Source organism: Theobroma umbraticum, unplaced genomic scaffold, assembly GCF_002168275.2.
Source record: "Theobroma umbraticum cultivar Fairchild unplaced genomic scaffold, ASM216827v3 scaffold_44.0, whole genome shotgun sequence".
Taxonomy (NCBI): Eukaryota; Viridiplantae; Streptophyta; class Magnoliopsida; order Malvales; family Malvaceae; genus Theobroma; species Theobroma umbraticum.
Window position 1 is genome coordinate 5,845,656 of NW_018397255.1, and position 18,290 is coordinate 5,863,945.

At 32.5% G+C, this 18,290-nt stretch overlaps 1 long non-coding RNA gene across 1 annotated transcript; it reads right to left on the bottom strand.

Annotated features, from left to right (window-relative positions):
- Positions 1 to 900: 900 nt before the first annotated feature.
- LOC110429089 (uncharacterized) lies at positions 901 to 3,114 on the bottom strand. The gene is made up of 4 exons (XR_016350789.1): positions 3,044 to 3,114; positions 2,777 to 2,863; positions 1,133 to 1,204; positions 901 to 954 (listed from the first exon to the last, which is right to left on the bottom strand). It is a non-coding gene; the product is annotated as an uncharacterized LOC110429089 (long non-coding RNA).
- Positions 3,115 to 18,290: the final 15,176 nt, after the last annotated feature.

The window sequence follows — 18,290 nt, forward strand, 5'->3', positions numbered from 1 at the left end:
AGTTCAAGGGTATTCTGTTAACTCTCAGAATTACCGGATATTGCAAAATTGGAGTCTAGAAGTCATTTTTTAAAGCTCATAAAATCTTATTAGGTTTATTTAATCCTAGGTTTCGGTTCTGTGAGTTCAGTCAAGCTAGTTTTGGTTGTTTGTTAATCTCTAAGCATGTTGCCCACATGCACACTGGAGCCTTTGCATAAGCATTTATATGAATATGCTTTGATATAGAGCCAAAGAAAGTGGAGGCAAATGTAATTTTGGTTGTAGAAAGAAAAAGATACTTTTTCAACCCAAATTACCCTTCAGAGAAAGAGTCATATCTAATATATATTAATTGCTTGTACATATAAATGGTAACTTCCAATATGCTACTTGATTGGATTTTAAACACTAACTATTCACCACAGGCATTTCTTTTTTTATTTGCAAATTTAGTGCTGGACAGAAAACAAAGCAATTAAGAAATCAAAGTAAAGAAAATCTGAAAAATATTTGGACACATGATCTGGAAAATTTTAATCCGTCCCTACTCAAGTCCAGAATTTACAATTGTATTTCTAAATTGCTGGTATTGAATTTATAAATACAAAAAAATGAAGCTTCTTCTCCCATGGCTGCAAGGTTCTCTCCTAGTCAAGAATTTGGAGAATTTTATGAGATGTTCATATCATTTCTTGAGTGTTTTGTTTGAGATTAGCTTTTCCACATCATAACCACCACTCACCAAATCAAGAGAAAGCAGTGATTAACATTTTCGAATTTGAAAACCCTCAACAAGAAAACAAAAAGAAAAGAAGATCAAGCATCATTAATCCAGAACTGTCCACACTCTTTTGCTTAAGATCTTGACAGGTATATTTCTTAGAAATTAACTAATTAAAAATTACGTACCGGAGAACCAGTGCTATTGTCAATTTCAATCTCTGATGTCCCTAGGAGCAACCAGTTTGTCTCCTGCTTGGCAAATATAAAACTTACTACATTTTCAAAGAGGCATTCTAGAAAACATAAGCAACAATTTTTGGGCAAAACATAAACCAAATAAGCTGACCCTACCCAAAGCATTTGCCAACTTTGGTTTTATGTTTAAGCCTCCTTTTCTTTAAAACTAGCAAACAAGAAAGCGGCCAACCTGAGGATGAGTAGCAGAAACTGAAGTAGAACCCTGCCCAACATCCTTAACATCTTGGTTGGATTTTGTCTCCTGCATGCAATGAAAGCATTGATGCCTAACCTTCCACAATGGAAACAGCATACTTATACATATATTAAACCACAGATGATCTTAAAGCATATACTCAAGACAGATTCTGCAGTTGATAAAAAAAAAAATATAGCTCTTAAGGCATCGTTGTTCCTTGGCATTGTCCTAAAAGTAGCAGAACTTATATTAGCGACCTCTACTGCTGAAGGAACACAAACCTTGTCAATGGGAAAAGTGTAGGATAATACTAAATAGATGTTTGTTCATGATCAATATTGGAGAAAGTAGACCATAATCACTGAAACAAAAGCAGATGATTGGAAAACCACACTAACATATTCTTTGCTTAGGCTCAAACCTGATCTCATAGAGTTCAAACCAGCAAGAGTCTATTAAATTACAATCAGGTGAAATTAAATACATAGTAGCAAATGAAACTATATAGTTCAGGGGAGTTCTTAACAATCTGCATCAAATGGCTTTAGCACCTACTGCAATCCTTCAAGACAATATGACCATAGTCCATGAGTACTGCCCCATTGCTTTACGCAAAATCAAAGCAAATTTATCTGTACCATCATTTCATTAGAGATGTGATTTGATAGGAAGTGGCTTCACTTGTTTCACCAAAAATAACTATCTTCAAGTTGTTGCTCTCACAAAAGTTCTGTATTTTCAGAAGCTTGAGAAATTCAAGATTTTGAAAATAACAAATTGAAAACAGAGAGTTGAGAAGTAGGACCAGTTCTGGCCCTTGCGGCAGGCAGGTAACTGCATGGAAAGGGTCAGTTCTCATCCTTGCTGGCTTGGGCTAGGCTTGATGGTGGCCCCTGGCTCAATGGCACTGGATTTTGCCACAGACAAGGTGGGAGGAAAGAGAAAAAAAAAAAGCAAAAAATGTAAAGAGAGAGAGAAAAAAAGAAAAGGAAACACAATTGGGCTTATTTGCTTTGAAAATGAAAAACAGAGAATTTCTTCCCCCATTTGTTCACTTTTTTATCCCTAACATTTTAAAATCAACATCCACAACTTAAAATTCCACGTAGGTCTTGACATTAGAACAGTAACACATGGAAGCTGACATGTAAATTCCGTTAGTTTTAATGAACCAAACAAATAGAAGGATCACATTGCTACCATTTTAAACCAGTAAACAAGTAAATAACCAACTTTCACAGCAAGAAGATAAAACCTAACATTTAGAAACTCCCAGACTAATCTAAACTCAACAAACTTCAATATTTATGCACATGAACTGAAGATTTAAAATCTGTCCCAGTATACCAGAATTTAGAATTAAAATCCCAAATTGCTATTAGAAAACTTATAAATAAGAAAGCAATGAAGCTTCTTCTTCCATGTCTGCAACCTTTCTCATAGGTTGTACCATTCCTAATTATTACTCACCATATCAACAGAAAGCAGTAATTAGCATTTTCAATTTGAAAACCCTCAACTGAACCTATCAAAAAATAAATATAAAGCATAATTAATGCAGAATTATCCATGTTATTTTATATAAGATCTTTGTAGGTCTATTTCTTCAAAATTAACAAATTGAAAAGCACTTACTGGAGAACCAGAGGCACTGGCAGAAGTAGAAGCAGTGCCATTGTCAATTTCAATCTCTGAAGAACCTTGCAGCAATTGATTTGTCTCCTGTTTAAAAAGTATAAAAGTTAATAAGTTTCAGATATGCTTTTTAGAAAAGAGAAGCAAGAACCTTTTGGCAAAACACGCATCCCACAACAGACCCTAATTCAAAGATGTTTCCATCAACTATATCATGATCTAGAAAACTATTTTTCTCCACAAGTAGCAAATAAGATGATGGCTAACCTGAGAAGTAGAGGCAGAAACAGAAGTTGAACCTTGTGCAACGTCATTCTTAACATCTAGGTTGCATCTTGTCTCCTGCTTGCAATAAAAGCATTAATACTTAACCTTCTACATACGAAACAGCATATTTATCCTCATTTTAAAACTGACACAATCATGATGCATATCTTCGACACAGATTCCTTAACTGATCATGAATATAACCCCCAAGAATTGTTGTCACTTAGGCATTGTGCTAAACGTAACCTAGCAGCTACTTGCAACCTCAACTGCTGAGTGAGCACAAACCCTGAAGGGATTGTCATTACGAGGAATTTTAGGATAAAGCTTAAATTTAAATGTTTATGATTAATATAGGTGAAAGTAGACCACATTCACTTAAAATAAAAGTAGATGGTTGGAAGACCAGACCATGATATATTATTTTGCTTAGGCTCAAATCTAATCTCCTGAAGACAAGGAAGAAAGAGTCTGCTGCGTTACCATCAGATGAAGTTAAAAACATAGAAGCAAATGAGACCATTTTTTTTTCTTAAGGCAAGAAATGTATATTCATAAACCAAAATAAACAAACATGCTGCAAAAAGTCCTTGGTCAAGGAAAGATGAAGACTTGTGACAGCAAAGAGCAATTCACAGAAAGCTCAGGAAAATCAAAAATACATGAACCAACCATAAACTGGATTCCCACCAATCTGGAAACGTAACAAAGAGGAGCAAAAAACAAAACACACACTGCCTTCCCTGAGACCATACACAAAACCTACCCTTTCCATCATCAAGAAGCAAATCAGCACAAATCAGAGCACCAACCACGCCAGTCAAAAGAGCCAGAGAAGACTCAAAAGACAACCACAACTCCACATCAAACGAGATGAATTCAGCAAAAATGACTCAGCAGGAGAAATCAAAAAGCAAGCGCAAACATCCACCCAACTCAAAACAGGATCACAAGAAATCTCACCAGAACACCAAGAAAATGAAAACAGATCAAAAGGTGACACACCTCAAACAGCCCAAGAGAAAAAGAAACGGAAGCAGGACCAAAGACAGAAGTCACCCATTAAGAAATTTCATCAATGTGATTGATCATCAGCATATCAATCTCTCCTTCAACCCCTGCCTTGGCAAGAGAATCCGCAACATTATTTACCAATCTAGGGATATGTTGAATATGCCATTCTTAAAGCTTACCAATCAGGTTCATGATGTGAAGAATATGTTTCCTATGTTTCCATGGTGCAGTATCAGGTTGCTCAACCCACTTGATAGCCGTAACGGAGTCACTTTCTAAGACAAGGTGATGATCGACCCACCTAGAGGCTACGAAGATGAGAAGAGCTTCCTTGATATCCAAAAGTTCAGCTCTGTAAGCATCACCCATACCAATGGCTTTGGAAGAGGAAATAAGAATGTTACCTTGACAATATGGTTAAGGAGAACTCTTAATGATGCTCTAAAGGTTTTGGAACCTACTTCAATCCTTCATGGTCATATGACAATGAAAAATAACTCTAATGTTTTACGTAAGATCAAAGCAAGTTAAGTTGTGCTATCAATTCATTCAAGATATGATTAATAAGAAGCTTTTTTTATTACCTTTTAGCTGTTGCTCTCACCAACCTGTAAAATTTGAGAAGCACTTGAGAAATTCAAGGAGATTTTGAAAGCAAGACAAATCAGTAACCATCTAGCACTTTTAGTATTTTATAGGTCATGCAGCATGAGGCCACATCCAGCCTTGCCTGGTGCCAATCTGGCTTGCCAAGGCTGGATCTGCCCCTGCTATGTCGCCTATGTTGGCCCTACCACACCAACAAGGACCAGTTCTGGCTCTTGTAAGGGTCAGTTCTCGTCCTTTCTTGCTTTGCTAGGCTCGAGGAGACCCCTACCTCAACAGCAGTGGGTTTTGAGACCAAAAAGGTGGGAGGAGGGAGGTAAAGAAAGAGAGAAAGAGAAGAAAGGACAAAACAATGTAGAGAGAAAAATAAAGGAAAAACAAAATTATGCTTATTTGCTTTGAAAATGAAAAACAAAGAAATTTTTCCTTCATTTTTCTCACTTCTTTTTATCTCTGATATTTTTTTATATCAGTATCCAGAAGTTAAAGTTCCATATAGGTCTTGGCATTTGAACAGTGCCGCATGGATGTTGACATGCAGCAATAACATGTAAATTCAGTTGGTTTTTTTTCTTTTTTTTTTTCTGAAATTTGTAAATTCAGTTAGTTTTAATGAACCAAATTAATAGAAGGATCACATTGCTACCATTTTAAAAAGATTAGAGATTCGCATGTTGGAACCAGAATAGAACCCAAATAAAAGGTTTGGACTGCAGGTAAAGATTACCTGATAACATTAGAAAACAAGTAAATAACCAACTTTGACTGCAAGAAGATAAAACCTAACATCTAGAAACTAAAGGACTAATTTAAACTCAACAAACTTTAATATTTAGGATATGAACTGGAGATTTAAAGCCTGCCTCAGTATATAAAAAGTGGCCAGAATTTACAATTAAAATCCCAAATTGCTTACAGGACCTATAAGAAAGCAATAAAGCTTCGTCTTCAACATCTGCAACCTTCTACCCTGGTTGGAAAAACCTTGACCTCAAGGTTTAAAGTGTTGAAGCGGAAGAACCATCAATGCTGAGCTTTTTGATTGTGAAAAACACAATAATTTAGGAACTTGAACATTTCTTTGGAGCACAAGATTGATGTGAAGCATATTTCCATTCCTTCCCACCAAATTTGCTAGGAATAACGAAGGCTGTTACTAGGAATCCTAGGTCTGGCTTGTACAGAGGTTGACTCTTCTCAATCAAAGCAACTATAGAAACAAGTCTAGTTTGGAAAAGTGAGAAGAACACAGCAAACAAAGAATCATCACATTTCTAATAGGTTGCACCATCCCTAATCATTCCTCACCAAATCAATGGAAAGCAATAATTTGAAAACCCTCAACTCAAACAAACAAAAAATAAAAATAAAGCATATTTAATGCAGAATTTTACACATTTTTTATATATGATCTTTATAGGTCTATTGCATCAAAATTAACAAATTGAAAAACACATACTGCAGAACCAGAGGCACTGACAAAACTAGAAGCGGTTCCATTGTCAATTTAGTCTCTGATGACCCTTGGAGCAATAGATTTGTCTCCTTCTTGTACATTAAAGGTAATAAATTTTCAAACATGCATCCTAGAAAAGATAAGCAAGAATTTATTGGCAAAACACCTATCCTATAGCAGACCCTAACTCAAATAATTTGCCATCATCTATTTCATGATCTTCAAAACTAGTTTTCTCCACAAGTAACAAACTAGATAGTGGAAAAACTGAGTAAACTAGAGAGTGACAACCTGTGAAGTAGAGGCAGAAACTGAAGTTGAACCGTGTCCAACATCATTCTTAACATCTAGGTTGGATCTTGTCTCCTGCATGCAATAAAAGCATTGATACTCAACCTTCCACATTAGAAACAGCATATTTATCCTCATATTAAACCAGACACAATCATGATGCATATCTTCAACACAGATTCCTTAGTTGAGGTTGCTGGTAGAAGCTATGATTTTGACAAACACTCCATGATTTTGACCTCAAATTGAGTATTTAGTTTTTTAAAAATTATTAATTTTATTATATTTTATAGTAAAATTTGAAAAATGTAATATTAAAAATATTTAAAATATCTAAAATAATTTTTTTAAAAAATCTAGATAAGGTTATGTTTTTCTATTATTCCATTGAGTCTTTAAAGAAGTATTTATATTTAACTAAGCCTCATCTTTGTTATATTAATGTCTTTGTGGCCATTATCTTTACCACATCAACCTCGATATGGAATATACATAAAAAAAATAAGGGTTGTATAAACGTTGATGTGGTATGTCATGTTAGTCAATGCCATAAATCATGTAACCCTCAACTCAACATGCATGTGACTTTTCACATTTTGTCATGTGAACAATAATATGGCAAGCCACATTGATGTTGATGAGATAAAGTTAATGGATTTTTAACTATATCTGTCCAAAATAAGGATTAATTAAACAGAATTAATACTTTAGAGGATCGATTATAGAAAAACAAATGCTAATGTATCAAATTTGAAAAATTACGAAGGCAGGTTTAGTATTTTAGCTAATTTTAAAAGATGTTCTATGCTTTTTTTTTTTTTTGGATAAAAATTTATCTTTGATAACTTTAGCAATGTTCATACAAAGTGGGGCCTTTTGATCAACAATTATAACCCGCAAAAAGACTGCCCCCCTGTTTGGTGCTTACCCCATGAAAATAGCCTCATTAAAAAAACTTATCATCATAAAACCCTGTAGGAAAAATTGATTATAAGAAAAAAGAGCACTCATTTAGCATGCGATGTTACACACTTGTTTACAAATCAGATTACCCTGCATTACCTATAAATTTATTTTTGTCACAGGCAAGTGCATGTTGGATAGGTGTTGGCAGCTCTTCTGACTTTCTCCACTCCATTCCTTTCGCAATCTGGGCAATAGAATGTGCCACCGTATTGTTCACTCTCGAACTAAATCCAATTGATTGGCATCTAATTCTTTCCATCAACAACACACAGTTGTCGATTAGATGGCCTAATGTTCCACTTAGTTTCCTCATCTTTATCCACCCTGCTATCAATTGGTTGTCCACAATAAATCTGCAACCTGAATATTTTCTTTTTCACAGCAAGTTCATGCCCAAACCAGGGACAGCAGCTCAGCTTCTTCCACTTTTAATACTACCTGTAATTTATTTGCTGTTGCAAAAATAAAGCCACCATCCACGCCTCTGATTACAAACCCCGCTCCCACTCTGTCTGTTCCAGCAACCTTGTCCAACGCAGCATCAACGTGCACAGAGTTTCCTCTGGGCTTGAAGCACCTTGTATTATTTTCCCCGATCCCTTCATCCGTCCAAACATTAGTGGAAGCAGAGCGGTAATTATCCTTCAAGTCGTGGCCAAGTTGAGGAACTTGTACAGGGTGTCCATAAGTTGGTTCTTAAAAATCCTTAGGTTCCTTGCTTTCCAGATTGTGCTCCATTTATTCCAAGCCCTCCTGGCTAATGCTGCCTCCTAATGGAATGAGCTAGTCCAAAACCGAATGAAAGTGTGATTCAGCATCTCTAAATCCCCACGTGGAAATCAATCAGATTGCTCTCGTAAACTGACAACAGCATAGGATATGGAATGCATTTTTCTCTGTTACATGGCAGAACTCACATTTTTTATCAACACTAACCTTTCCCTAGTTTAAAGCTTGTCTTGTAGGAAAGGCTCCTTTCACAGCTTTCCATACAAAGAAAATAATTTTTCTCGAAATATTTAATCACCAAAGCTTGTTCCAAAAATCATCACAATTACCATTCGAAGTACCCGATTCTGAATAAACCAGTGTCAACACCAACAAGCGGTATCCAGATTTAACAGTATACTCACCATGTTTATTATCACCCAATACTTATCTATCCGGTGGAAACCTCCAGCTAAGTGGAATTGATAGAATTAGGTTGCTCTCATATGAGGGAAAACAGCTTGTTACTTTCTCGACATCCCACATTGCCCTCTCCTCATCTATAAATTGTGACACCATCGTTGAAGCATTAACATTTCCCTCGTAAGCCATTGCAGACCTTGGAGTATCAGTTGGTACCCGCAAGTCCTCCAAAGCCCTTATATCTTTACCGTTGCCAACTCTCCATATCAAACCTTTTTCCAAGACAACTCGACTTTCTCTAATGCTCTTCCATAGATAGCATGCGTTGGGTCCTGTCGGCGCTTCCATAAAACTAACTCTTGGAAAGTATCTTGCCTTTAGTATCTTATACGCAAGAGTTGGTTGTTACATTTGCAATCGCCAAAGTTGTTTGGCTAACATTACTAGATTGAAGATACTCATGTCAAGAAATCCTAGACCAACAACAAATTTCGATAAGCACATCGACCTCCAACTCTTCCAATGAATTCTATGCTTTTTAATACCAAAAAATTAAGAAAAGCATGAAAAGTAAATATAAAATATTAAAAAGTAAAACTGTTAAGTGTTAAAAAATTACATAATTTTAACAAATAAATAAATAAATGAGACAAAAAAAATAAAGGATTAGGATGAAATTTAATGCCCAAGTATTGCAAGTATTTTGCCATTCTTGTCTTTTTATAAAAACAATGATAAAACAAAACATGTTTAGAAACTACATATTAAAGAAAACTTTACATATCAGATATAAACTAAATTCGTATTATAATAATAAATAAAATTATATAAAATTAAAAATTTATTTAAAAATAATATGATATAAAAATTAACAATAAAAAACATACAAATATATTAAACTTATATATTCATACATAAAAATAATTCTAAAAATTCATATCACATCCTCAGTTTATGTACATCTGGGATGGTTTTTGCATGGAATCAGGAGTTGGGTTATGGGCGTTGAGCCTAATGATGACCTAAGGAAATTTGATAAGGTGTGTATGCCTTGAAAAAGTACAGGAGGGAGAGACTTGGCTGCATTGCGATTGTATATCGTCCAATGCATTGGTGTTGGTTTTGTCTTGCTGTAACTTTTGAAGAAGGGAACAAATTCATTCTCTTAGATTTAATCAAAGCAGGTTGATAATTAATAAAGAAAAAGAATGTTTGTTCGTTGATGGTTCAGACAAGTAGACAATTTAACATATTGTTTTAAAAGAGGCATTTTAGTATCTTTATTTATAATATTCAATGATTTTTTATTTCTACATAAGTTAGATAAACTTTATTTTCACTCTAAATCATCTAATTTTACATTTTTTTCCTCAAAATAGATAAAATATGCATACTACACCTACATCAAAATATAATTCCCAACATGTCAATAGATTAATGTTAACTAATAATTTCCCATTGATTACAAAATGATCATTTAATTTATTAGGTAAGAATGGAAAATATTGAATCAAAGAATATTTCCCAAGGTCCTTGAACATTCCCAATATCTTAAGTTTTTTTGGGTTTTATTGGTTCAAAGCAAATTGAGAACAGTACGGGAAGCCTCTTATTCAATATATTTTAGATTCAAATGTTTACTAATTTATTAGTGTGCATGTTTTTTTTTTGTCTCACGACGTAATTAGAATATTAACTTGAAAACAAAATACATTATCCCACTTAATTGCACTATTTAAGCAAAAGATATCAATCATCAAACTTAATTTATTATCTAGCTAAGTAAGATCGCTATATACGCGTGCACTCCCAAACATTCTCATGCATTCAAAGAGAAAAACAATTTAAGGACTATCTCAATTTTGGTGCCCAAATAAAGGTGGGTGAGCTGTATATATATATATTTTTGCACCGACTTGCATTTATATATATATATTTATAGTAATGTATATGTTTACAAGCTTAATTAAACAGACCATAAATAGCCAAACATAAGCTTTATTTTCCCGTAGTCATCAACAGTTCTCTTTATTTCTTCTAATCGTCTCGCTGCACGCATCCTGCATGGAAAAAGAAAACAAGGACAAAAATGCACACTCCAATTCTGTTTATCCAACCAATTACTTTTCGGTTTAATTAGGCAGGACTCTTTTACACACTTTCATGCATAAATAGATATGAATAACAAGCTTTATATCTACGTGTCTAATTAAGCAGGTGAAATCATCAAGGGCTCATTAATCTCAATTAGCATTTAATTTTTTTAAAAGATTGGTATATATTGAATCACAATTTAATTTGTCTTATTATCAAAATTATTCATTAGTAAACTTTAAAAATTATATGAAATGGATGGTTATAGTTAATTAGTAGTGTATTAAAATTATATGCCCACAATGGAGTTTTTTTAACTTTATAAGCATAAAATATTACCATTTGTCTATTTAGTTATTGCATTAATTTATTAATTTCCTTAAATATAGTCAAAGGAGACATATGGTAATTTTTTAATTCCGTCTATGAAGTTTCCAAAATATAGGATCATATAATAATTCTTTTCTTTTTGTGTATATATTTTAAGATTAGTTTTGCCTGTTATTAATTTATTTTTAGTAAAACACAAGTAATGAAAAGTATCAATCAAACCTAATTCATCTAATTTAATTGTAATAATAAACTTAAATGACAATTTTCTTCAAGACATAATTTAGATAAAGTTCTTTCAAACGAAGTTCATGAATTCTTCATAAAAAAGTGATCAAAATAAGCTTTCGAAAAAAAAATCAAAATAAAAATTAAATTTAAATATAAAAAACCAATTGATATATTGATAGAGTTTAGTAAGAAATCAATATGTAAGCAATTAATTAAAAATAATATCCGTATACAAAACTTTGATCAATTATTCTCAAACAGTAAACATTAATAAAACTCATTAAAATTATTTCAAATTTTATATATTTGAAATATTTACGAATATCTGTTAATTTATCGATTTGAATTAAAAATTTTTATTTTTATCTTTTTGCTGAGAATCTGGTCAACTTAAACTAAAAAACTCTACTTATAAATTAATCTTGTCAGTTCTTCCGTAACATAAAAAAAAAAGCATGTATAGCGAACTTACTGTTTCGCTCCTTGATAAAGCTTACTAATTAGTTATCCCTTGGAGGCGAAGCATAAACACGTCCACGTTCAGGTGACACTGGAGGGCAGTGGCGGCGAGGGTAAATTAGGCATGGTCGTGGTGGTGGTGGTGAAAGCTTTGGAGCAGGTGGTGGTGGAGCCAAGTCAGTCGGTGGAGGTGGCAATTTGGGGTGGTGCCGACACGGTGGTGGCAGGGGTCTCTCAGGTGGATAATATACATGACACACTGCCGCCATGGCATCTGGGAACAAAGTAAGACAAACAATAGCTACCAAAAGGCTAAAGGTAATTGGTTTTCCTCTTTGCCTTCCCATATTAATTTACTGCAATGCTTTTGGCTTTGTTCCTACAGTTCCAGGGCAAATCCCAGAGTCCTATATATCAGTGGTTTTAGTTACGTCAACCTCCTGGAATACTGAAAAAATCTAGGATGAAAAATAGTCAATAGTGGTGCTGCAAACTTTGCCGGTCACCAAATCCATCCACAAAGAAGGAATATTAATGGCACTAGCTATAAGTTGATATCAGTATATATGTAGTGTGAGTAATTGATTGCAAGAAATTTAAGGATTCAAATGATTTGGCCTCCATTATATACAGTTAACAAATTGATCAAAATATGAAACACCCCAACTATTTATAAATACACAGATCAATATGCATCAAATGAGATAAATAATTAATTAAATAAGAGTATTAGAACGAATAATATTATGGTAATTAATTATAATTTGATGGTTTTCGATTCTTGTGCTATATTCAAAATCGATGATTTTAGTATTTCTTTTTGGGTAAATGTTAATCAATTATATATGTTAAATAAGACTAGCACCAAACTTATTTATCGTTGTCCTTTGGCAACTCATTGTTCAAATTCTTCAAGTCTATGCAGTTGCGACCTCTGGACTTTAAATGATCGATCTTCGCTCCACAACTTACTAGCTAGTTAACACGTTTTGCGAAGCTATTGATTGAAAGCTACTTCTCTTGCTTTCCCTGAACAAGCTGTGATGTAAAGAAGGTAGTGGAGCATCCATTTCATTTACTAGTGCTCGTAACAGTAGCACTTTAAAGCAAATCATCAAGTCTTCTAGGTGTCGAGCTAAGTGCGTGATTTGACCCGTCGAAGCTTGTTTAATAAGCAGTTGTGCATGAAACACTATTTAATTTTTATAATTAGAGGATCGAGAGATTCGTATTTTATTTTTTAAATAAGATATTTTATATCAATTAATAAGTTAAATATTCGAGTGTAATAATATTCAATCTTTAATTATATAAAAAAATCATATTCTTATTTTATGTTTTATATTATTTTTTTAAAAAAAATTAATTTTACATAAATTTTTCCTGTACTTATTGTGATTTTAATTTTTTAAGTGACATCTTATGATTTCTTGTTTTTTTTTTTAAATTAGTATCTTGGTAAATATCTTTTTTTTTTCAATTAACATTTTATGGATAAGTTCTGTTCCATAAGGGATTAACTTGTTAATTTTGACTAGTAAAGTTACAAAAATATCCTTAAATATGAAGAAATAGGCTAATTTTAAATTGAGAGTATTTTAGCAATTTTATTAGACAAAATTAACAGCTTAAGAAACTTATTTATTAAATACTTTTTATGCTAATTTTAATTAAAATTAGAACTTAATTATATAAATTATTTTGTCAAACAACTTATCTATAAAAAAGAGTTTATAAAAGTAAATTTAAAAAACAATTTCAACTTAATTTTAAAAACTTTTATTTTTCACAAGAGATTAATAATAGATTTTAAGTTAAAAAAAAACCCAGCTAAAAAGGCTTTAAAAATCAAAAGAAAAAAATTGAACAACAAAATGATTTATTCTTTTTCTTTTTAAAATATTTTCCCTTTATGCTCCATTTTGCTTCCTCTCCTTCAGTGTTTCCTTTCCATTTTCTTTTCAATGATCGGGTCGATTAATCTGTATTTTTTTTACTTGTCTTCTTAAAATTATAAATCATGGAGATAATATAGAAAAAAAAAGAGAAAAATATTTGTCTATCTTATTTAAAAAATTTTAAAAACCATTGGAAGGCGTGAGCCTTTTATTATAATATATAGTTATAAAAAACCTTCAATCTCTTTAAAATCCATTTAGTATGAGGTAAGAATTCAGAACTAAATTCATAAAATGTAATTTTTAATGAGGGACGTGACCTCACTGAATCCATAAAGAATGAAGAAACTTTTTTCTAGTGAGGATCAAAACTGACCCTCATAACATGATCTATCTATCAAAAATTTTTACCATGTTTTATTTTTATAATTGATTGTTATTTAGATTAAATTACTTTTTTGATTATTTAATATTTTGAGATTTTTATTTTAATTATTCAATTTTAAAAAATAAATTTTAATCACAAACATTTATAAGTGATATTATTTTGATCATTTAATTATTTAAAGGATAATATATATTTACTGGCATTCCATGTCACATTATAGGTGTCTATACACCAATTTACCCCGCTGGGGACCGGAGTTTGGATATAATTTTTTAAACTAGAATCCAATTTGATTAATTTATTTTATTAATAAATATTATATCTTTACTAAATTGTATTCTAAATTATTAGTATAAACATAGGTTTTATTTTTTTAATAAGAAAATAATAATAAAATAAAAAAAGCAAACTTAATCTTAAATTTAAAAGGAAAAATTTGATTCGAACCCTGCTCTACCTAAGTCATGAACATCTCTATTCACCAGATTTGATTAGGTAACATATTCAAATCAGTACCTTTGCCATGCCACTTTATTTCTTATCGTGCGTACATGTAGTTTGGCACAAGGGAGAAACATCGAACACATATTTATAGGCACATATATATAGCAAGCATAAGGCATGCATGCGGCAGACTTACTGATTTTCCTCGCCTCTAAGGTTTAGTATTAATTAGTTATGGTCTTAGGAGGCAAAGCATAAAAGCGTCATGGCAGTGGAGGGCAGTAGTCGTAGTCGTCGAAATCGTAATGACATGGGCAGTCTTCACGATGACGACATGGGCAGTCTTCAAGATGACGACATGGGCACTCTCGAATATGATGATGTGCGCATCCATGTCCCGGGCGAGGAGGCCTCCAGCGTTGCGGTGGTGGTGGTGGAGACAACTCACTAGGCGGAGGTGGTGTGACTGCTGGTGGCGGTGATCTTGGATTAGGCTCACATGGTGGTAGAGAATATGGATGGCCTCTGGCTGTGGCGTCTGGGATCAAAGCAAGATCATAAGCAATAACAAGTATTGCTGCTAGCACTAAAAGAGTAGAAGTTCCATTCCCTCTTTGTCTTCTTCCCATATATATTTATGGTAGTGCAAATTAAGTTGAGGTAATGCGAGCTATGTATAGGCAAACCCCAGGTTTCTCATTTATGTGGGTTTTAGTGCTCAAGTCCCCTACTTGGAAAACCCGAAAATCAAATAATGCTACTGAAAATGATAGTCGTGGTACTATTAATCAGTGGGATGTCAAATAATTGAGTCTTTCATTATTCATTATTCCTGACCAATTGGTGGGATTACGTGGTAAATAATTACTAGTTAGGACGACTGAATTACCCCAGTTACTAAAAAAATGGGAAAAATAAGTCAACTTTTTTCTGTGCAAGTGTATGTGGGTACATAGTGCGCATGCTATGAAGTGATATCACCAAAAAATGAAGTAAATCTCGACTTTATAAGTAAATTCTTCTTTTATTTAATAAATATGTCTTTTTAAGTTGAAAATATAAACTCGTAACAAGTGATATCAAATTTTACTTAACTTTTTATTAACAGTTAAAGTTTTTATAAATTTAAATTTTCAATCAAAATATAAGATTGATCCGAATAATTAGAGTTTACTAATTAAGGTAAGTTAAATTTTCAATCAAAATATAAGAAGATTGATCCTAATAATTAGAGTTTACTAATTAAGGTAAGTTATCACTCAATGTATGTGTCACGGGTCAAAACTTAAACTCAATTTCGTGTAGCTTTAAACTCTGAAAATAGAGTTTAAATAAATCTATAAATCACAGACTTACGTTTTTAATTTAAAAAACATGCTTGATAGATGGTAGAAAACTCATTTTATATATCCAATACTCACTCCATTTATTATTGATGTGGGCTCTGTGACATTCTATTCTACTCAATTGTGCAACGTCCTCGTTGTATTAACTCTTTACATGTAGAAGAGAAAGATTCTTACACTAGTTTTGGTTTACCTCAACTTTTGTATTTTTTATGGAGTCTTGTATTAATGAAGATTCAAGTTTGCTTAAATACCACTTGTCATAAGTCAAAACTTAAGCTCAATCTCGAGCTACTTTAAATTTTGAAAATAGACTTTAAGTAAGCTTATAAATTATGAGGCCCACGTTTTTAACTCAAAAGATATATATGATAGGTGGTGGAAAATTTATATTTATATACTCAAACTCACTTTGTCTCTTATTAATGTGATATCTGTGACGCTATGCACATATTAATTCATAATTGTCATAAGTTAAATTAACTTATTTATATAAACTTACAACTATGTAATTATCACAATAAAAAATAAAGAAGGTGCAAATTAAAGAAATTTAATTTGACTCAACGGAAATTTTTATTTATTATTTTTTAACATTTTTTATTACTGACTAACGTTATTTATGGTATATTTTAAATTTTGGTAAACTTGTTTCAAAAATTTAAATTTTCTTATGGCAAGTTATTATTATAAATTTTGAAGATTTAAATATGATGATGGGAAAAAATGTCAATAGTTTAAACGATACGGGATGAAAAGTGAAGGCATGATTGGTTGACTCAACTCAACCAGTGTTCGACATGTGCCATTCATTAATCATTTTTCCGTTGTTCAATTCCAAGAGTATATATTTTCTCTTATTTTATCTATAAAAATAATTAAGGAAAATGGCCAAACATTACAAAAGTTGAAACGAAATACATAGAAATTGGATTTAAAGTCAAAATAAAAAAAAATAGAACAATAACATGATTTATACTTTTTTTAATATTTCCCCTTTATACTCCATTTTGCTTCCTCTCTTTCAGTATTTCGTTTCCATTTTTTTCTAATGATTGGGTAGATCAATCTGTATTTCTTTTTTTAATTGTCTTTTTAAAATAATAAATCATGCACATAATATAGAAAGAAAAAAAAAAGAGAAAGATATTCGTCTATCTTATTTAAAAAATACTAAAACCATTGCAATGCATGAGTCTTTTATTATAATATATAGTTATAAAAGGCCTGAACTTTTTACTATAATATACGATGGAGCTTCTAGTCATCCAAAAAATGAAGATGGAAAATGTTATTGTTGCGGATATTGAGAGAATTTGACTTGCCGAGATAAAAAAAGAGGTTTATTTTTTTTGTTCAGCAAAAAATGAGGTTTTTGTATTGGGTGAGAACTTGTGAAGGTTGTGAAATGGTAGACAATATAGGATAGTAGGTGAAACCTTCATGCATTAAAAATATTTACAACAATACCTTAGTTGGGTTTGAAAAGATTGATGATCGAATCCAACTCGAGGGTGGCATTAATATCATGGAGAGGAAGCGACGATAAAAGCCTTAGGCTCATTGACAGCATTTTAATGATATTATTGTTTATCTAAGCTTGATTGGGGACCATGAATTTAGATTCACGTTACAGGAAGCCAATTCCTTTGCGGATGCATTAACAAAGTTTGGGATTGATCAAGAAAATATGCTCTTCATATGGTGGTAACATTAACAAGTTTGAGGCAGCGATGATTAGCACGACTGATCATATATCTTATTTAAATATTTTGTTCTGTCTTGTTTTGGTAAAAAGATTTGTTGGGATACATTGTTTTGTTTTATAGATTCAGTAGTTGGGTTACTTTATGGTATTTTTTGTTAAGTGTAAGCATATATTGTCGAACTTTATTGGTCATGGCAATGTTATGCACTTATTGACTTTTTCTGATTTTTTATAGTTAATAAAATAAATAGTGATTGAGAAAAAAAATATTTGATTAAGTAATATATTCGCGTAAGTTCTTTTGCTATAACCATGTTCATGTGAGTTTCTTTGTTCATTTTCTTGAAATTTTATTATTTTTACGTAAATATGTTATATTCAGTAACGAATATTATAAATGAAAAAAAATAAATACTATTATATAGATTTCACTTATACAAGTTGTTAGTTCCGACGCCACTGACTCGACCGCAAAGATGCATACAAGTGTTGTTAATAAGTGATATACTCGTCCCGCTTAATTTCTTATCGTGGGTACAAGTAGTTCGGCACAAGGGAGAAACAGCCAACACATATTTATAGACACATATGCACAGTATAAGGCATGCATGTGGCAGGCGTACTGATTTTCCTTGCCTCTAAGGTTTAGTATTATTAGTTATGTGGCTCTAGGGGGCAAAACGGGGCAGTAGTCGCAGTCATAGACTCATAATCGACATCGTTAACGGTATGGGCAGTCCTCTCTAAGTGGACGGCATGGGCATCTATCACTAATATTGTGAGGAGGGCACCTACGTCGCAGCAGCGGTGGTGGTAGAGACAATTCAGTGGGCGGAGGTAGCGTGGCTGCTTGTGGCTAAGATTATGGGCGGAGCTATCTTAGAA